Source organism: Neovison vison, chromosome 1, assembly GCF_020171115.1.
Source record: "Neovison vison isolate M4711 chromosome 1, ASM_NN_V1, whole genome shotgun sequence".
NCBI classification, from domain to species: domain Eukaryota; kingdom Metazoa; phylum Chordata; class Mammalia; order Carnivora; family Mustelidae; genus Neogale; species Neogale vison.
The window spans coordinates 248,363,331-248,385,364 of record NC_058091.1 but is presented as its reverse complement, the minus strand read 5'-3'; the positions used below and the strand labels follow the sequence as shown (position 1 = coordinate 248,385,364).

The following is a 22,034-nucleotide window of genomic DNA, read 5'->3' as shown; positions in this document are numbered from 1 at the left end:
TTTTGTCAATCCTTCTCTTCAAGTTTTCATTGATTCTGCTGTGAAAGTGCAGTCTTCACCTAGCTGTGTACTCATTTATGTTCCAAGAGAGTAAATATGCTCAGTAACCTACCTGCAGAAGAATTGATTTAATTATCTTTACTATAGGCGTTTGTGCTGAATAATGTTGAAGGGAAATTCTTGTAGATGTGCATAGTCTGCGTTAATACAAGTTAAATCTTATATCTTACCATAAACTGATATAAAGGAACAGACAAACCAAGGGATTCCAAATCTTACAGGATGGAACTTCATGATCACAATATTTTCATTAACTTTTCAAAAAACATTTGAATTTAGACTCATACTAGGACATCACTGACTTCACAGTCTGTATGAAGAAAATCATTTCTACCCTTTTCCCCAACAATAGAACTATTTTCTGAAGTTGTGCTGTTTACTTTCTTTTGCTAAACAATTGGAGTGATGGAAAATTTCATTAGCAAGGGACATATTAAACAGCATCTTTTAATAAATTCAATAAAGGTAATTATGCAATAGAGTTATAATTTAAGCATTTTAATATTAAGATGTTGTTCTCTGTTTTATGAGATACCTTGTTAGGTCATTTGGATCACAGCCAAACTAGGATTCTCCAGTTTGGATTTTAGGTTAGTTCAAATGATGTCCATTCTATACTACTGTTCATATTGTATGGAAAAAGGTAATCTATTCTACTGTACATTGTTGTCCTAAGTAAAGGTCAGAGATTTTATATCTGGTCACATAGCAAGCTATGAAACTGATCCTTAACTTTGTTTTCATACTTCTTTTAAAAGAACTATCTGTGATGGAATTATCTTAAAATCTTGAATTTCCTTTATCTATACCTTTTATGGATTTCAGGATTCTCTTTGGCTTTTCCTCCTAATAAAAATTCTAGCGGAGTTAAACACATTGTCCACGATTTTTGAGTTTGAATATATGAAACATTCATGATGGAAAGTTATCTTTTAAATATGATGAACAGACTTGCAGATCTTTCAGAAGAGAACTGGACAAATATATTAAACTGTATAGACTAGGTGGCTCTTCTTTATTATAAATTATGTTTTATATAAAACCTAGGAATCTTCTAGAATTCTTTACTGCTCAATGAAAGTGTACTTTGTATATACAATTAAGAATAATTGGGAAAGAGAGAGGGTAAACGTAAACTGGGTTTGAGTTCTGTTGTCTTTTGTAAATTACTTCTTTGAGTCTTGTTTAATTCAGCTGAAATTGGAGATTATAACTGTGTCTACTACATACTTTTTGGAGAATATTAAGTGAAATGGTGAAATAATCTATGTAAAGTCCTTAATATAATGTTTGGCAGAGAATATATTGTCAATAGGTATTAGCTAATATTGTCATGATTGTCCCTGAATAGATCTTGTAATGTGTTGTATATAACACGGATTCATCCATATTTTACTTCATTTAGTAGCTATTAGTTGTGAGTGGTTTATATCAAAAGAAGCAAACTAAAAATAAGCTGAGTTTTTTTCAGGTAAAGAATCCAAGTTTAAGGTTTTTTGGCAAAGAATGAGAAACCTATATGTTTGGGTATTATAGAAGTATGGGAAATCCATTATCAGTAGAACCTATCATAAAATATGGAATCTGCGTGTTTAAATGATCCATTACAAATATTTGCTTCAGTCTTTGAACACCATATTAATAGTTTATCTTAAGGAGCTAGTGTAAAAAAAATATTATTTAACAAGTATTTATCCAATACGCATATTTAAGGAATCCTAAACAGATCAAACTCTCTATTAAAAAAATGACTACATGGATTTCTAGATCAGTTGGCAGAACAATAGCCCCCTTTTCTGAGTTTCTTTGGAATTTTTAGTAGGAAAGGAGGTTAGTAATATCTCATCCTGCAATCATCTTGTATGAATACCCAGGAACTTGTCTCTCAAGTAATTGGAACCTCTTTCTAATGTTGCTCACTGTTTGGGGAAATAATGGATAGCTTTACTTTCTTCCAGGGTAAGGTCCTGATGGTCTGGGACAATATGACCTGCCTGTGAGCTTTTTGCTTTGTTTCTCTCTCTGTCATCTCCTCCCCTTGTACTTTATTCCTTCTGTATTTAATGACATATAAAATACATTACAAGTGCATTTTGATAGGCACCGCTTTTTATCGAGTTCTCGGTAAATTAACATGCTTATGACAGGCCAATCCCCAAAGGTCACACTATGTGTATCCAGATCATACTTAGGACCCAGGAATTGCTTGATGTCTTCTAAGTTAAGAGACCTTTGGTTGCTGCTGAGCTTCGGATGGACTGGTTCTCTGTGTGCCTGAGACCACTGGACAGTCAGAATTCGGATACTCCCTTCACTACTTGGATGTAGAAACATCTAGATTCTAAGGACGTAGGCAGATGTTAATAATCAACACGCTTGATGGGTTGCTTTTGTACTCATTTATACCTCAAATTGTATAAGTGAAGATTAGTAAATGAAGCATGTTCATGAAAAATCTATTTTATTCACTCTGTGAGTGTGAGAATTTATTGGCATCTACTGACTTTTTTGGTAGAGCTCTGTCTTGGCTACTGTTTTCCTAGTTATCTGAGCTACAATCTGGCAGCTTGGGAGGCTGCATATGGCTCTTAAACATTTTGGCTCATAGAGTGTTTTAAAGTTTTCTGTTTTTGTTTTTTGTTGCCTCTAGCCGAGGCCAACAGTCTTCAGTCCCCTTCATGTCCTCTTTCAAACACCAAGCTCTCCTCGCATGTTTATTGTACCTGTCTGGCCCACGTATACATAAGCGTCCTGAAATTTTGAGCCAGATAACCCACATGTTGAAATTTTTAGTAAAGTATTCTCTAGAAAATGAACTAATTTTCTAGTGAGAATGAAATGTGTATTTTAAATGCTGTAATTTACAGAATTTTTTTTAAAAACTTGGCTGTTAGAATTGTATAACACAGAATATAGTTTTACTTTCTTTGTTGTAGGTATGTTTTCAGTAACTAGAAAATCCTCATGGGTTAAAAAAAAAAAAAGAAAGAAAGTTTAAACAGTTCACTTTCAGCATGTGTCTTAGCAGATTTGTAAGTTCTCTTTCTTTGCTTTTTGTTTTAGTACCATCTTTTATATTCAAGCATTAAAGTAGTTTTAATTTCAATGATTCTTTTTCTCCCTGTGAGGGAGTTTTACATTTCATCGTATGAGACTCATCTTTAGAATAGTGTGTATTTATCTTCTTAATGTTTATAGTTAAATGGAGCCAGAGAATATATATATATCTTTATTTCCTTCAATTAAATGTTGTTTCAAATAAAACATAGCTCTATATTGATAAAAAATATTTCTCAATGGGCTTAAAAAGCCATTTCTTATGACTAAACAGATTTTTTTATTAGATTCCTTAAAGAGTTAATTTCAAGGCAGAATGCCTTATGTTTAATCTTGGCTCCCTAAAGGCTATAAACACCCTAGAAAATTCCATCATTTTACAAAAGGATATGTTCTGAAAGTGTTTCTCTGGGCTTGTAATACCAGAGAGCTATACCGTAAAAATCTTAAGTACGTATAACTTCTTCATAACGTAACCATTAAGGTTAAAATATCTGTGCCATTCTTAAAGGGCCATTGAACATCCTTCTTAGTATTGTGCTATTACTTAAGGACTTTACTCTTCTGTAATGCTAATTTTGCTCCATCATGAACATGGTTTATGCCCCTAAAGTGCATTAATTATGTATGGAAAAGCATAAGGGGGATTTTGATCTAAAATTCAGTCTTTCAAACTTCTTTTCTCGCTTCTTATTCAGTCACAGTTTAGTTTCTAACTAAAAGCAGTAGCTTCTCACACCTACTCTTGCCACCCCCATTCCGCTTGTCACACGAAATCATCATGCATTGATTTTAGGCAGTTTCTCTTCCGCCACATTGTTTTCTTCCTTGTACAAAATGAAATTTCATTCCAAGTTGGAGAAGAAACATGGTATGGTTTTTCATATTTTGTAGTCTTAGCTAGTTGAATTTTTGTTGTTAACTGAGACCTTATCACCTGAATGGTGACGACATATGCTTTACAATGAGATGATTCCAACAAGTTGTGAAAAATATTAAGTTAAGAAGATGCCCCTACACAGTTTGAAATAAGTTCCAGGATGGCATATAAATACTATTTCAGTTTAAAATTTTTAAATATTCTTTCTCCTTAATTGATCAAAAGTATACTAACTTCCTGAAGAAATTCCAAGTCAGTTTTTTCCTTCCACTTGCTTTGCCTCGGTTTCCAAAAACCTATGTTTTGAAAAACATTTACTTTAATTCTTTTTCTACCTGGTCAATTAGGGCTCATTGTACAAAGAAATGTGTTCGGTCATGTAACTAATACGACATTTTACTTTGATTATAGTATGTTTCTTGTTTCGCACAAAGGTGTACATTTTAATGATGGGGTATTTGAGCTAACACAGACTTCCGTAAAATAAAGAAAAATCAGTGTCTTCAGGCATCTGAGTCATTATTTGATATTAATAAGCAATAAGAAAATCTCAATAAGCTGAACAGCTGGGGGTTTGCAATTCTTCAGAATTCTAACCTTCTGTTCATTTACTATCCTAACTATTAACTCTCTAGTTAAGGCTAAACTGTGTATAAATTATTTTGAGTTATGACATTTATTTAAGATCACGCTGTCTTGCAAAAGTGAGGGACATTTATAGTACAATAAATATGTTATAAATTTCCAGATTAACTAGATCACAACAGTACTAAAAAATCAGCATGCATCGTTTTGGAGCTAATGAATGAAGAAGTGTATTTCTTAATTCCTTGAGATTCTAAAATCTTTACTCACTATTCATAATTTTGAAAGCTGCGTCCTTCATTCTTTACTATCGGTGGCATCTGAACTTTTCATGATCTTTTTCAGTTTTATTCATTATTTTTAGATCTATTTATTTCTAGAGTACCAGTACCTTAAAGAGAGAGTTTTTAAAATATATGTATGTTAATAAAAGTAATATACAATAAAATTAAAATGTTAAGAATTAATGGAAAAAGAAAAATGTAGAAGAAAAAGAAAAATTATCTTAAAAAATATATGTTGGGCTCCCTGTTTTGCTGGCATTAAAGAGAACACTGACCTACCTGGATCCTGACACCTGAAAGAAATCTTTCCCATAGAACAGAGAGGGCTCTGAGGGATCACAAAATTCAGCGCCAGTTCTCTGAGTATAATGGCATGGTTTGCTTCCCTGTTCCTTATGAATCCCCTCAACGTGAACCATGAATGCAACACAGAATGGCAGTTCTGCACAAGGAATTCTACTTGGAGACACTGCTGTTATGTTTAAGTGCACCATTGTTTGGTGACTTACTTGACTTTAATTTAAAATTTAGAATAGCTTTCAGAGAGCCCTTCATGGATATTACTTCTAAGATATTTTTTTTTTTATTTTTTTTTAAAGATTTTATTTATTTATTTGAGAGAGAGAGACAGTGAGAGAGAGCATGAGCGAGGAGAAGGTCAGAGAGCGAAGCAGACTCCCCATGGAGCTGGGAGCCCGATGTGGGACTCGATCCCGGGACTCCAGGATCACGCCCTGAGCTGAAGGCAGTCGTCCAACCAACTGCGCCACCCAGGCGTCCCTACTTCTAAGATATTTTATATTTGGTTGGCCAGCAGGGAGTTTGAGTTATACATGTTCTCTGGTGGGAATGCAGAGTGCATCTGTTATGTCATTGGTGAAGGATAGATATATGATTGTGTTTTGCTAATCTTGAGGATGATAGAGACATCAGCTCCAAATGGAGAAATCAAACCAGATCTGAGACCTAATGGCCATCCCACCTGAGGAACACAGAGTCAGGCCCAAGAGAATTCCTAACAGCTTGGCCTAGAATTAGCAGTGAGGTTCCGTAGCTCTTGAGTTGATTATTAGTAATGTCTATTTTCATTAATTTAATAATTTATCATGTGATCATTATATAAATTATTTAAATATAATTATTAAATTTTTACATGAATATGGATTAGTTTTAAGGTAAAACTGGCATGCACAAATTAAAATATTGAAATATCAACATTTTAACAAAAAATATATCTTAATATAATGTTCTATTATGTGGAAATATGTTTTATATAAAATAAAGGTATTGCACATGGTGAGTATTGTGAAATATGAGAAAAATGCAGTATTAAAATAAAGTCTGCCTTAGAATTCAGTTGTCTCACATCTTTTGTAGACAGCTGACTTCATTTGCTTAAATATGTTTTTTGAGCACTTTTTATAGGCAGTGAACACACCTAGACCTTCCTCATCTTCAAGGAGCTCACAGCGAGGAGGAATCTGGCTTCTAATCAGTGTCTTGCTTTCACATCTGATATATATAGATTTGGGTTTCCCATCTTTGTCATTGTTCTAATTTCTTCTTTTTCATTCTAAGTCCTAAAAGCTCCACTTGGGTTCACCAGTGATGCTTGTCTTAGAACTGGGATCACATGATCCTTATTTCTTCCTCTCTCGTTTTTATTGATATTTCCTGAAATGGAGTAAAATAAAGACATATGTAGTGATTTTATTTCATATCAGTATATTTCATGCCTTTTGTAGAGCACAGATCAGTTGGATTTTGTTTTTTAATGAAATCTGGAGCTAGAATACTCAGCTTTAAATCCCAGGTCTGCCACTTGCTAGCTGTAAGGCCCTGGACAGTAATTTAACTTCCCTTTGCCTTTTGATCAATTTATTATAATCGCAGTACCACCTCATAGAACAGTTGTGAAGATTCAATGACTCAATGTATATAACAGCACTCAGAATAATGCCTGGTAGTGTTAAGTATTCTGCAGCTGTTAGCTATTTTCATAGAAGCCGAATGGTATAAAATGGTGCCAACTTTACAGAGCCATTGTGAGGCATAAAAAGGTCAATGTATTAGAAGCCCTTAGAATAATGTTTGACATGTAATAAGTCCTGTATAACTCTTAACTAATATTAATGTTTTCCAGTTTACAATGTTCATATTCTTTTTTCCCTCATGGGAAAGAGATAACGTTGATTGGAAAGGCTTTATTGCAATTGCTTTTTGAAAGATGGGCTTTGCTGTAACAGGGAACGTGCTGATTCAGTACTTCCTGAGCCTGAGTGTTGCATAGTTGAATCCCCTGGGGGATTTGGGAAAAAAAATCTGTTGCTGGAACCCATCCCTGACCCATTATATCAGAATCTCTCACAGGTGAGTCTTGCCGCATGGGTAATGTTTAAAACTCCCTAGGTGATTCTAATGTTCTGTAGGGTTCAGACCTTTGTATTAACTTTTTTATTACTTCTTTTGCATACAAATATCCAGTCTATTCTTTATTCCTTAAAAATACCTTTTGTTTTGTTTTACTTTGGGGAGACTTCATAGGAGAGTAATCAGCACTCTGCATATCTTTCTGTGTTTATTATTCATTTGTTTCAAAGAGTTAGTGAGTAGATTTTAAGACAAATTGAAAGCCATCCCTCAGAAGTCTACATTTTCTTATGGTCTGGTTTTCATGGTTCGTGTATTACTCTTTCTATAAAAGAAAACTTAAACATAGATTTTAAAACATTCTTAGAAAAAAAGTACTTTTTAACCCATACAAGGCTTGAGTTTTCATAGCTGTTTTTATGTAATATGTTCGAGTAATATACAGTAATAGAGTTCTTAAAATTGTAGGTGGAATATTTTCAGTGACTTGATTGCTTTAACACCTGGCTGTTGAATTGGAGCTCAAAAGGAAAAATAGATATCATGATATCTGTTTGATTGCAGAAACAATAACTTATTTAAAAGTTTACATGGGTTTATTTGTTTTAAACAGTCATTTCCAACAAATATTTCCATGTCCATGCTATGGCCGACTCTTGTAATGGAGGAAAGAGGCAGGATACCCAGGAGTGTAAGGGAAGATCTCCCTAAGGAGAACAGGAAATGTGGTGCTTCTTCCAAACTGGAAGTTATGCACAGATATATTGCCAGGTAAGTCAGGATGCATGGGAAGGCAAAGGTGGAAGAAGAGCATGGTGGCAAAGAGTGCATTTGCTTCCAGTATAGCTGGAGTAGGAGAAATGAGGCTCATAAGCTGTTGGCAGAACTCAGAAAAGGCCTTGTGCAGCACCCTCAGAGGGTTAGGATTATACCTTGTTGATCACTGATTTTTTGAATCACCTGGGGAGATGTCATTGGTTTAGATACTAGAGTCGTGATGGAGCCTTTGCATAGTATTGTTCAAAAATCTTTCTGGGCAATTCTAATGAGTAGTCAGAGTGGAAAACCAGTTCCATAAATAATGAGTAGCCTGGAAGAGTTTTTTCATTGGTGAACACTGTGATCAGATGATGCAGTTAGTGGTTATAGCATGGAAGGTTGGAGTGGTGGCTTTTGTCCCTAGAGATAGAGACAAAACACAGGATTAGTCTTGATGCAAGAGTCATAGTGGAAGGAAAGGTAAGGAGATGGCCTTGAGAGCTAGTGAGGAGAGAAAATTAACACAACTAGATGCATGATTACATACAGGGGTGGAATGGTGGAGAGTTTAAGGTAACTGCTTGGTTTTGGATGCAGATGAGAATACTATTCCTAGAGACAGAATAGAGGAAGAAGGCTAAATGTGGGTATTGGTGTGTTTCAGGCATGGGCAAAGGGTGAGAAAGATTAAGTTCTCTTTAGGATACTTTGGGTCTTGTTCATCATTCAGTGTGATTCAACAAATACTTGCTGAACAACTAATATTCCTGGCACTTTTCTAGTGGAAAAAAAAAAAAAACGGACAAAAGTCTTTGCCTTGTTTTCTGGGGGAGAAAGACAGTAAATCAGCAAGGGAAGATCTAAAGAATATAGGATGGTGAATGTATGATTTTAAATAGGGTAGTTAGGTGAGACTTACTGAGAAGATGATAAGTGAACTATGCTGATATCTGAGGGAGAAGCTTTCCAGTCAGAAGCAGTTGGTGGGCAAGTCGAGAACTCGCCAGAAGGCAGAAGAGAAGGTAGAGTTGAATTAGGGGTCAGGGGAGTAGTAAAATGTAAGATCAGAGAGGAAAAGGGCTAAGAGATGGGGGCAGACAGCATATTAGGCTTTGTGGTCCTCTATAAGGACTTCTTAATAGAAAAGTGAGGCCCATAAAGCTCTTGCTTTCCCAGATGAGGCAGGCAGGGGTATAGCTCCATTGTAAGTATTATCAGACTACCTGATATTGAAAAAAAAATATTTATTTATTTGAGAGAGAGCATGAGTGGGAGGGGCAGAGGGAGGAGAAGAGAGAATCTTACGCTAATCTTGCATTAAGCACATAGCCCTACACCAGGCTTGATCTCAGGACACTGAGATCACAACCTGAGCTGAAACCAAGAGTAAGAGACTCAACCAGCAGTGCCACCCAGGTGCCCGAATGCATTTGTTTTAGGCAAGTTTCATTCATGGGTGGAATAGTTACTCTTTAAAACGTAAAAAGAAAAATGATACTGCATAGGATTAAAAAGTTGGTTTAATACAATGAGAAACCACGTCACACCAGTCAGAATGGCTAAAATTAACAAGTTAGGAAATGACAGATGCTGGCGAGGATGCGGAGAAAGGGGAACCCTCCTACAATGTTGGTGGAAATGTAAGCTGGTGCAATCACTCTGGAAAACAGCATGGAGGTTCCTCAAAAAGTTGAAAATAGAGCTACCCTATGACCCAGCAATTGCACTATTGGGTATTTACCCTAAAGATACAAACATAGTGATCCGAAGGGGCACGTGCACCCGAATGTTTATAGTAGCAATGTCCACAATAGCCAAACTATGGAAAGAACCTAGATGTCCATCAACAGATGAATGGATAAAGAAGAGGTGGTATATATACACAATGGAATACCATGCAGCCGTCAAAAGAAATGAAATCCTTCCATTTGTGACAACGTGGATGGAATTAGAGGGTATTATGCTTAGCGAAATAAGTCAATCGGAGAAAGACAACTATCATATGATCTCCCTGATATGAAGAAGTAGAGATGCAACGTGGGAGATTTTGGGGGTAGGAAAAGGTTAAATGAAACAAGATGGGATCGGGAGGGAGACAAGCCATAAGAGACCCTTAATGTCACAAAACAAACTGAGGGTAGCCGCGGGGAGCAGGTAGGGAGAGGGTGGTGGGGTTATGGACATTGGGGAGGGTATGTACTATGGTGAGTGCTGTGAAGTGTGTAAACCTGGTGATTCACAGACCTGTACCCCTGGGGCTAATAATACATTATGTGTTTATAAAAAAAAATAAATTACAAAAAGAAAGTTGGTTTAAAATTTAATTTATTAAGATCTTAATAATTTATTTTTAATTATTTAAAATTTAAGCTTTATTCTATGATTGGAGCCAGTAATATTATAAAATGGTTCAAAAACAAAGCATAAGATAGATATTGTTAAAAATCTTTCGATTTCTGTCTTCCTCCTGCCTGGAGAGGCCTTCCTCCTACCAGCTGTCCACTCTTTTTTTCCAAGGTTTCTTTTGCATGTCAGACTGTGCATGTACAGTCTGACAGTTATTCCCTAACTCCTCAGTTTGTGTTTCCCACAAGAGGTGGCATATGATAGACCTTGCTGTGATGCTGCTTTTTTCAGTGAAGAATATTTCTTAGAGTTGCTCTTACCTCATTCTCATAATCTCATTCTCATAAAAAAATCCTCATTCTTTTAAAATTTTTTTAGAGAGGGGGAGGAAGGAGATTTGAATTATTTTAAAAATTGATTAAATATCATACAATATTGAATTAAGTTACAAAGTTTCTATCTGATATGGCTTTTGCTTAGCATTCAAATCCCTTAAGATACAGGTCTTCCTTGTGAAACTGGAGTTTCGGATTTATGAACATACAGTCTTTTTTGTATCTTAATTGAATTTTAGGTGCTTCTGCCAGAGGTAGACTTAGAGTTATAGCAGAATAGCCTTTGATGAATTACATAGCATATATATCCATTATCCTCGATAACCTACCCATATAATTCCTTATATTAAGAGTCCTATGTTTCCTGTATGGTTATTCAAAATTCTGCTTTTCTCATACTTAAGTTTTCTCTTCTTTTGGTTTCCCATTTCAATTAAATAACCTTAAAGTCTTAGGAAATTATGGTCAGTCACATGGCAAGAATGTCTGCTGACTTTGGAAAGCCTATGGAAAGTCCCACTGTAATCAAGTAAACTTTGTTAATCAGCACTTGCTTTTGTGACAGTATATTTTATGGTAGTGTTTGTGAATGTTTACTTTTATTGGTTGTAAGCATGTACCTGATTACTCTTGCTCTTATACACATTTGTTACAATAACATATATTCACTCCAGTAAATTCTGCATATAGATCATCTAATACTTAATTGATTAATTTTAAAAATAATTTGAAAATTCAAATTGATTTGAAGAGCATTTCCAGTGTACCATAAGTTAGTTTTTTGAAATCTAAGTAATATAATGAATGATAATGTATTAATTGAAACATAAAATATATACATAATTACAAAATAATTATGATACTTTTATAATAGAGTAGATTACTTGAAGCACACCTTATAAATGTAAGTGTTTCATCAGGTCCTTTAAAGCCCTAATTTAGATACATTTTAATTTTTGGTCCTTTTTGCTAGAAAATCAGCTTATTTCAAAAATGATAGCTAACAAGTACAGCCACATCAGCCTAATATTATTGAGACATTGTGAATTTTGATTACACTTTTCTTGTAAAACTTAATTTCTGTTTTAAGAGAAAAAAATGCATCATCTTATTTCAATTTTGACACTTTTAACACAAGGCCACATTATTTTAAGTTCCTAAATGCCAGAACCAGCCTGGATGACACCCTCAAACTATCCAAAGCTTGTAAAACTTAAATCTCTTCTGGATTAGACCAAAAAATTCCATTTCTCCAAGTATATCATTTGAAGAATTGCTTAAAACAGTGATAATGAATGAAATTGATTTTATCAACTTTGACAGATAGTTGCAAAATGTGTCTGGAAATAATGCGAAGCAGATCTGTTCCATTGTTTTCTAGGTTTTATTTTATAGCAGTTTATTAGTTGTATAAAGTATGTAAGTAATGATGCTGATAATTACTGATTATGTAAAACATTTTGGTTTTATTTATTTATTTATTTATTTAAAAATTTTATCCATCTATTTGACAGAGAGAGAGATCACAAGTAGGCAGAGAGAGAAGGTAAAGCAGGCTCCCCGCTGAACAGAGAGCCCGATGTGGGGCTGGATCCCAGGACCCTGAGACCATGACCCGAGCCGAAGGCAGAAGCTAAACTCACTGAGCCTCCCAGGTGCCCTGAAAACATTTTGTTTTTATATTTTAAAGAACCACTGCTTTCACCTTATTCTTTGTCCAAGAGATTTGTGACTGAAAACAGTATGTGAAAAAAATATTTTTAGGAATTTGAGTGGTGAATCCCTTTTTTGGTTTTCCATTTCTTCATACTAGTATTAAATTTCATTTTACAGGTAAGCCTGGGTGGCTCAGTCATTAAGCATCTGCCTTCGGTTCAGGTCATGATCCCAGGGTCCTGGGATCTAGCCCTGCATCGAGCTCCCGGTTCAGTGGGAAGCCTGCTTCTCCCTCTCCCATTCCCCTGTTTGTGTTCTCTCTCTTGCTGTCTGTCTCTCTCTCTCTCTCTCTTTCTGTCAAATAAATAAATAAAATCTTAAAAAAAAACTTTTCATTTTATATACATAACTCTTTTGGGACATCTAGTTTTCTAGCCAGTTTCTACAGCTCTTAGGTAGTTTGAATAGAGTGATGTTAGCAGTACATGATTATCATGATCAGGGAATATACATTGATTAGTCACAGATTTTGGAATGATGGGGAATTGTGAAATACTTTTTTTATTAGTACATTTGCTGTACTTTTTTTTTCTTTTCTTTTTTTTAGAGTAGAATTAATGTGATGTGAACAAATTAATCTAGATCTGGATGTAATAGATTTTCTTCTATTTAAAAAATTGGTGGATAATGCTGGCATCATTTTGTAGAGCTGTTTTGATTAGATAGTTTTGTTTTTGTTTTTCGGGTTTTTTTTTCTTTACAAGTTTTTATTTAAATTCCAGTTAGTTAACATACAGCATATTATTAGTTTCAGGTGTAGGATTGAATGATTTATCACTTACATACAATACCCAATGCTCATCACAGTGCCCTCCTTCATATCATCACCTATTTAGCCTGACCAACTCCCTCCCCTCCCCTCCAGTAACCCATAGTTTGTTCCCTGTAGTTAAGAGTCCATTTCTTGGTTTTCCTCTCTTTTCTCCCCAACATTCATTTTGGTTTTTAAATTCCACATATGAGTGAAATTATATGGTATTTGTTTTTCTCTCACTGATTTATTTTGCATAGCATAATACTTTCTAGCTCTATCCATGTCATTGCAAATGGCAAGATTTTTATTTTAATTTTTTTATTTTAATTTTTATTCTTTTTATGGCACACAGGCACACACACTCACACGCATGTGCGCACACCACATCTTCTTTATCCCTTTATCAATTGACGGGCATTTAGGCCGTTTCCATAAATTGGGTAGTGTTAATGATGTTGCTTGGAGTGTGTATCCCTTTGAAATACTATTTTGTATCCTTTGGGTAAATACCTAGTAGCTTAGTTGCTAGATCACAGGGTAGTTGTATTTTTAACTTTTTGAGGAACCTTTATACTGTTCTCTAGAGTTGTTGCACCAGTTTGCATTTCCATCAACAGTGTAAGAGGAGTCCCCTTTCTCTGCATCTTTGCCAACACTTGTTTCCTCTGTTGTTGATTTTAGCCCTTCTGACTGGTGTAAGGTGATACCTTGTTTTAGTTTTGATTTGTATTTCTCTGATGATGAGTGATAGTGGGCCATCTTTTCATGTGTCTGTTGACTATCTGGATGTCTTCTTTGCAAAGGTGTCTCTCTATGTCTTATGCCCATGTTTTAACTGGATTATTTGTTTTTTTGGGTACTGAGTTTTGTAAGTTCTTTATATAGTTTAGATACTAATGCTTTATCAGGTATATTATTTGGAGATATGTTCTCCCATTCCATAGGTTGTCTTTTAGTTTTGTTGATTGTTTCTTTCACTCTGCAGAAGCTTTTTATTTCGATGAAGTCCCAGCATATTTTTGCTTTTGTTTTCCTTGCCTCAGGAGAGATACCTAATAAAAAGTTGCTACAGCTGATGTCAGCTGATGTTTACTGCCTATGTTCTTCTCTAGGATTTTGATGGTTTCCTTTCACATTTAGGTCTTTTATCCATTTTGAATTTCCTTTTATGTGTGGTATAAGAAAGTGGTCCAGTTTCATTTCAGAAAATGTTTTAATAGTTTTGAACCATAAAAAATTTTACAGAGCCTGAGAGCATGTCAAATAATAAATAATAGAATGCTAAATTAATGCAGATTTTACCATTTCTGTTCATTCCTGATATTTCAAGTTAACTTCAGTATCATTTCCCTTCTGTCTGAAGAACTTCTTTTACCAGTTATTTTAGAGCAGGTCAACTGTCAAGGAATTCTATTCTTCTTCCTTCTTCTGAGAATCTCTTTATTTCAACTTCACTCCTAAGGGATATTGATATTTTTATTGGCTATGGAACTGTGGGTCTATGGTTTTTGTTTTTGTTTTTTCTCCTTCAGCACCTTAAAGATGTGATTCCACTTTCTTCTGGTCTCAATAGTGAGACTTCCTTCTCTCCTTCTGATGACAAACCTGAAGTAATTTAAATGTATTACCTTATACTGGATTATTTGTGTTTTGGGTATTGAGTTTCATAAGTACTTTCTATATTTTGGATACTAACCCTTTATCAGGTATGTCATTTGTAAATACCTTTTCCCATTCCTTAGGCTGCCTTTTAGTTTTTTGATTCTTTCCTTCCTATGCAGAAGCTTTTTATCTTGATGATGTGCCAACTTTTGCCTTTGTTTCCCTTGCCTCCGGCAACATGTCCAGTAAGAAATTGCTACAGCTGAGCTCAGAGAGGTTGCTGTTTTTGTTCTCCTCTAGGGTTTTGATGTTTCTGTCTCATTCTTAGGTCTTTCATCCATTTTGAATTTATCTTTGTCTATGGTGTAAGAAAGTGGCCCAGTTTCACTCTTTTGCATGTTGCTGTTTGGTTTTCCCAAAACGATTGGTTAACAAGACTGTGTTTTTTTCATTGGGTATTCTTTCTTGCATTGTCAAAGGTTAGTTGACCATATACTTGTGTCCATTTCTGGGTTTTCTGTTCCTTTGATCTATGTGTCTGTTTTTGTCCCAGTCACATACTCTGTTAATGATTACAGCTTTGTCATATGGTTTGAAGTCCAGAATCATGATGCCTTTAGCTTTGCTTTCCTTTTTCAGATTGCTTTGGCTAGTCATGGTCTTTTGTGCTTCCATACAAATTTTAGGATTGCTTGTTCTAGCTCTGTAAAAAATGCTAGTGGCATTTGATAGGGATTGCATTTAATGTATAGATTGCCTTGGGGAACAATATTTGTTCTTCCAATCCGTGAGCATGGAATGTACTCCCATTTTTTTGTGTCCTCTTCAGTTTTCCTCATAAAAGTTCTGTAGTTTTTAAGACAGATTTTTTACCTCTGGTTAGGTTTATTCCTAGGTATCTTCTGGTTTGGGGTACAATTGTTTATTACTGAAGTGAATTTAATTGAATCTCTGCATCATTTCAACAGTTAAAGTATATAGCCCATGGGAAAATGGAAGCCAGGGTAAGGATTTTGGGGTCATGTAAAAAGCAGTGTAGACAACTTAGTCAAATGCTGATCTGTAGCTTAGTGTGGTTCTGTACATTTTACTTCATCTCATGAAGAACAAACACTATGGGGGAAATGTCTGAATCAGTCTAGTGTTTATTATATGATGAGAAACTACCCTAAGCTTTTTAAACTGAATGCATAAAATAAAAATAATAAGTATCAAATTGGTTTATATTGACATATAGCTATTAAAATAACTACTGATCATTAGGTACGTACCAAGCACTGTACTGGGTGTTTTAACATATTTTCTGGGCTGTAAGGGGGATTATGTGAGTGAAACTGTCCTTTCCCTTAGGGCGCAAGTGGGCAGCATGCTCAGAGCAGTTTAGTAACCTGTCCAAGTTCACACAGCTAGAGAGCTGTCTGAGTCTTGCTTTGAGCTCTGGTTTATTTGATTCCAAAGACCATATTCTTCTTGTAACATTACATTGACATTCTGCCCAAACACTCAATGAATGACATTTCATTTTTATTTTAAAACTATGTTGTCAGATTGGAATAGACAAGTTCAAGTATATTCAGTATGGGGAAATTGGAAAGAAAAGAAGTAGGCTGCAAAGGTCAGACAGTAAAGACCAAGAATGGAGAGCTGCTGTCATCAGTTTTAGCATCCCTTCCACATCTTTTCCTGCCAGAGATAAAGAGTTTCTCCATCTTTCTGGGAGAGGCCTATAAAGACTGAATGAAAAGAACCAAAAGTGTTAAAGTCCCTCTAGTCTGAAGACTGTGTGTTTACAGGAAAAAATATCTAACAATAAAGTTTTCATTTTCTGTAGAAACAGAAAATTGTGTATTTTACTCTGTCTTAGAGCAAGAATAAAAATGCAGGCTGTCCATTTTATCTAACTTGTTTTTCTTTCAGCTGCTCTGTGTAGGACAAAGTACACATGGGCATATGTATCATGCTAGAATTTCACTTACTGTGATATATTCTGAGTCCTCATGATTTTATCTTAAAAATATTCTTTGTTCTGTTAATTATGTTAGAGTGAAGATTTTTCCTTTACTTCTCAGAAATGTATACACATAGAGGAGAATTTTCAGAAATAGTTCAATATTGTTTTTTTAAAAAACTAAAACTTTGTAGAAACTCATAGTGTTTCAGAGATTTTTTAATACAACTGTTTGTAATTATTAGTTCCTAGGAGTGCCTTTTTCATGGACTTATAATGTTAATAAACTCTTGTGAAAATTCCTGCAGATAATTGGGTTTATCACTCTCTTCATTAGAATTGTCATAGTAAGCAGGCTTGTGTGGAGTGCCAGCCGTATGCTTAGCTCTTGATAGAATATGAAAAACAAAGATGGTGCTTTAATAGCTTTAGATCGGTACTGTTATTTCTAGAGTTTAAACAAAATGAAAAGTCGTACAGTAGAAATATTGGAACAGCAGCCTCTGTCTTAACAAATGTATTTCAAGCACTTAACCAATATAAGATCACATGTATTGTTCCAAGTATGTAAACTTCTCCCGAAGAAATGAGAAGTAGCTAGGAAAAAGGATAGATAAATGAGATTATAAGTAATTAGGAAGTGAGCATGGTACTGATGAATCTTCGTCCTCACTATAGTACTTTCTTTATTTTTCTTTTTTTAAAAATTATTTTTATTAACATATAATGTATTATTTGCTTCAGGGTACAAGTCTGTGAATCATCCGGCTTACACACTTCATAGCACGCACCATAGCACATACCCTCCCCAATGTCCATAACCTAACCAGTCTACTACCCCCCAGCAACCCTCAGTTTGTTTTGTGAGATTAAGAGTCTCTTATGGCTTGTCTCCCTCTTGATCCCATCTTGTTTCATTTTTTCTCACTATAGTGGTTTCAAAGGGAGCCATCTCTGGGGGTATGAAATTTGGCAAGAAAGCTTCACGGAGTAGTTGATCTTAACTTGAATAGTAGGTAGGTCAGCTTTCCAAGCATAGAGAAGAGATGAGCCAAGATGGTTCATGTCCCCTGAGAGCATGATTGTTAGGATAGCTGATTCTCCTACGACAGAGCTGTAGAAGAGGGAGTCACAGCACCAGGACAGGAGACGGGACATTCTACTATCATAGGCCTGACTATGTCAGTGACTACCAAAGAGCCACACTGTTGGCAGAAAGCAGACCAAAGATACAGGCAAGAGATGACAGATGAACCCTTGGAAAGAATGAGTGAGAATCCTCTTTCATTACTGAGATTTGAGGATCCTTCTAGGCTCCCAGTTAAAATAAGGTTTTGAAATTCTAGCAACCGGGAGGCCACTAGGTTAACTTAATCTCTTTGAAAACTGCTTTATTCAACTTTGTATCCATTGTGCCTCATTCTTTTCAATCCAGTTCATTTTAAATTGTCTCTATCTCAGCCTCCCTGATCTTATCATAACCCCGTATTAGCAACATTTTTAGGCTCACATATGCTAACTGAACATTTTTTTTTCATTTTGAAAAATCCACTGAAAACATCTCCTGTTTAGTACAGCTTTATAAATAATTTAAACATGTATATTTGTGGTGTGTCTGGGTGGTTCAGTTGGTTAACTGTTCAAATCTTGATTTTACCTTAGTGTCATGGTCTCAGGGTTGTGAAATGGAACCCCGTTTGGGGATTTGGGGGGTGTGGGGTGCAGGGGTATATGCTTGAGACTCTCTCTCTCCCTCTGCCCCTCTCCACACTAGCTCTCCCTCTCTCTAAAAAAAAAAAAAATCTTTAAAACAATGTATATTTCTGAGAAATGTATCTAGCCTAAAATTGTGGCTGTATTCTTATTAACACTGTTGTACAACCATTTGTACCTATGGACAAATTGACTACCTCGGCTTGCTTTATGGGTTTCAACTGATTGGCAAAACTGATTTCTTCCAGCATAGCTGTAAATCCTGTAAATTAAGGCTCTTTAGAAAAAGACACTCATTTTTTGCTCTCCCACGTTCTAAGTAAATCAGTAAGTGCTTAATAAATTACACCTGGGATTTTAATATTTGTATGTAAAAAAAATTTTTTTTAACTTTTCTATCAGGAAACAAATAATTTATCAGCTTAACGAAATAGGTATTTGGGAAGGTATGTATAAAACCATTTATGAGTTATTGGGTCACATAAGAATGTATCTGGTAAAAAAACCAAAACAACAACAAAAAAACCCACACAGCAGAAAATTTGGCCACAGTGGCTTTTGTTAGTTTTCCAAAAGTGTAGGTGAGTAGGTCATGACTAAGTAGATGCTAAATGATATCATCATGGTCCCAGGCTTTTACTGTCTTTCTTGCTCTGCCTTTGCTTAGAATGATAGCTTCTGTCCACATGCTTATAGATTTCAGGAGATTTAAGGATCTAATCCTACTTCCAGGTAGGAAGAGGAAAGGCTTTCTATTGGCATGAGTTTAGTCCTTTCTTCTGGAATGGAAGTCCTCCCCATGAACTTCTGCCTACATGTCCTTGGTTGAAATTGTGTCATATAGCCATCTGTGGCTTCAAGAGGGATGGGTAAATTGGTACTTTTAGCTTCCATAGTAGGAAAAAAGCCAAGGAGAAGAGGCTTGGGAATAGGTGTTAATAAAACTAACCTACTGTGTTAGAAATTTCTAGACAAACCAATAGAATGTATGGCTAGCTGCTTATCTATCTACCTACCTATCTATCTGGAGATAGAGATATTTTAAGGAATTGGTTCACATGATTGGGTGGGTGGGTGAGGGTGCTGGCAAGTCTAAAGTCTGCGGGGAAAGCTGGCAGCCTGGAAATTCTGGCAGGAATTGATGTTGCTACTCAAATCTAAAAGCAGTCTGGAGGCAGAATTACTAATATTAGTTTAAACAAGGGAAAGTCCTTTTTAAAAAATTAACATATAATGTATTATTTGCTTCAGGGGTACACGTCTGTGAATCATGAATCAGTCTTACAGAATTCACAGCACTTACTATAGCACGTACCTCCCCAGTGTCCTTAACCCAGCAACCCTATCCCTACGCCCCCCCACCCCGCAGCAACCCTCAGTTTGTTTCACGAGATTAAGAGTGTCTTGTGGTTTGTCTCACTCCCAATCCTTTGTTGTTTCATTTTGGGAAAGTCTCTTTTTTTTTAAATTTTTTATTTTTTATAAACATATGTTTTTATCCCCAGGGGTACGGGTCTGTGAATCGCCAGGTTTACACACTTCACAGCACTCACCAAAGCACATACCTTCCCCAATGTCCAAAACCCCACCCCCCTTCTCCCAACCCCCCTCCCCTCAGCAACCCTCAGTTTGTTTTGTGAGATTAAGAGTCACTTATGGTTTGTCTCCCTCCCAATCCCATCTTCTTTCATTTATTCTTCTCCTACCCCCTTAAGCCCCCATGTTGCATCACCACTTCCTCATATCAGGGAGATCATATGATAGTTGTCTTTCTCCACTTGACTTATTTCGCTAAGCATGATACGCTCTAGTTCCATCCATGTTGTCGCAAATGGCAAGATTTCATTTCTTTTGATGGCTGCATATTATTCCATTGTGTATATATACCACTTCTTCTTTATCCATTCATCCATTGAAGGACATCTAGGTTCTTTCCATAGTTTGGCTATTGTGGACATTGCTGCTATAAACATTCGGGTGCATGTGCCCCTTCGGATCACTAGGTTTGTATCTTTAGGGTAAATACCCAGTAGTGCAATTGCTGTGTCATAGGGCAGTTCTATTTTCAACATTTTGAGGAACCTCCATGCTGTTTTCCAGAGTGGTTGCACCAGCTTGCATTCCCACCAACAGTGTAGGAGGGTTCCCCTTTCTCCGCATCCTTGCCAGCATCTGTCATATCCTGACTTGTTGATTTTAGCCATTCTGACTGGTGTGAGGTGATACCTCATTGTGGTTTTGATTTGTATTTCCCTGATGCCAAGTGATATGGAGCACTTTTTCATGTGTCTGTTGGCCATCTGGATGTCTTCTTTGCAGAAATGTCTGTTCATGTCCTCTGCCCATTTCTTGATTGGATTGTTTGTTCTTTGGGTGTTGAGTTTGATAAGTTCTTTATAGATTTTGGACACTAGTCCTTTATCTGATATGTCATTTGCAAATATCTTCTCCCATTCTGTCAGTTGTCTTTTGATTTTGTTAACTGTTTCCTTTGCTGTGCAAAAGCTTTTGATCTTGATGAAATCCCGATAGTTCATTTTTGCCCTTGCTTCCCTTGCCTTTGGCGATGTTCCTAGGAAGATGTTGCTGCCTGTGTTCTCCTCAAGGATTTTGATGGATTTCTTTCTCACATTGAGGTCCTTCATCCATTTTGAGTGTATTTTTGTGTGTGGTGTCAGGAAATGGTCCAATTTCACTTTTCTGCACGTGGCTGTCCAATTTTCCCAACACCCTTTATTAAAGAGACTGTCTTTTTTCCATTGGACATTCTTTCCTGCTTTGTCAAAGATTAGTTGACCATAGAGTTGAGAGTCTATTTCTGGGCTCTCTACTCTGTTCCATTGATCTATGTGTCTGTTTTTGTGCCAATACCATGCTGTCTCGATGATGACAGCTTTGTAATAGAGCTTGAAGTCCGGAATTGTGATGCCACCAACTTTGGCTTTCTTTTTCAATATTCCTGTGGCTATTCGAGGTCTTTTCTGGTTCCATATAAATTTTAGGATTATTTGTTCCATTTCTTTGAAAAAGATGGATGGTACTTTGATAGGAATTGCATTAAATGTGTAGATTGCTTTAGGTAGCATAGACATTTTCACAGTATTTATTCTTCTAATCCAGGAGCATGGAACATTTTTCCATTTCTTTGTGTCTTCCTCAATTTCTTTCATGAGTACTTTATAGTTTTCTGAGTATAGATTCTTAGCCTCTTTGGTTAGGTTTATTCCTAGGTATCTTATGGTCTGGGGTGCAATTGTAAATGGTATTGACTCCTTAATTTCTTGTTCTTCTGTCTTGTTGTTGGTGTAGAGAAATGCAACTGATTTCTGTGCATTGATTTTATATCCTGACACTTTACTGAATTCCTGTAAAAGTTCTAGCAGTTTTGGAGTGGAGTATTTTGGGTTTTCCACATAGAGTATCATATTATCTGCGAAGAGTGATAGTTTGACTTCTTCTTTGCCGATTTGGATGCCTTTAATTTCCTTTTGTTGTCCGATTGCTGAGGCTAGGACTTCTAGTACTATGTTGAATAGCAGTGGTGATAATGGGCATCCCTGCCGTGTTCCTGACCTTAGCGGAAAAGCTTTCAGTTTTTCTCCATTGAGAATGATATTTGCGGTGG

General features: G+C 35.9%; 1 protein-coding gene across 1 annotated transcript in view; it reads left to right on the top strand.

The window, feature by feature from the left end:
• CHSY3 (chondroitin sulfate synthase 3) overlaps window positions 1-22,034 on the top strand; it is a 288,331-nt gene that overhangs the window by 5,246 nt on the left and 261,051 nt on the right. The window lies entirely within an intron of this gene.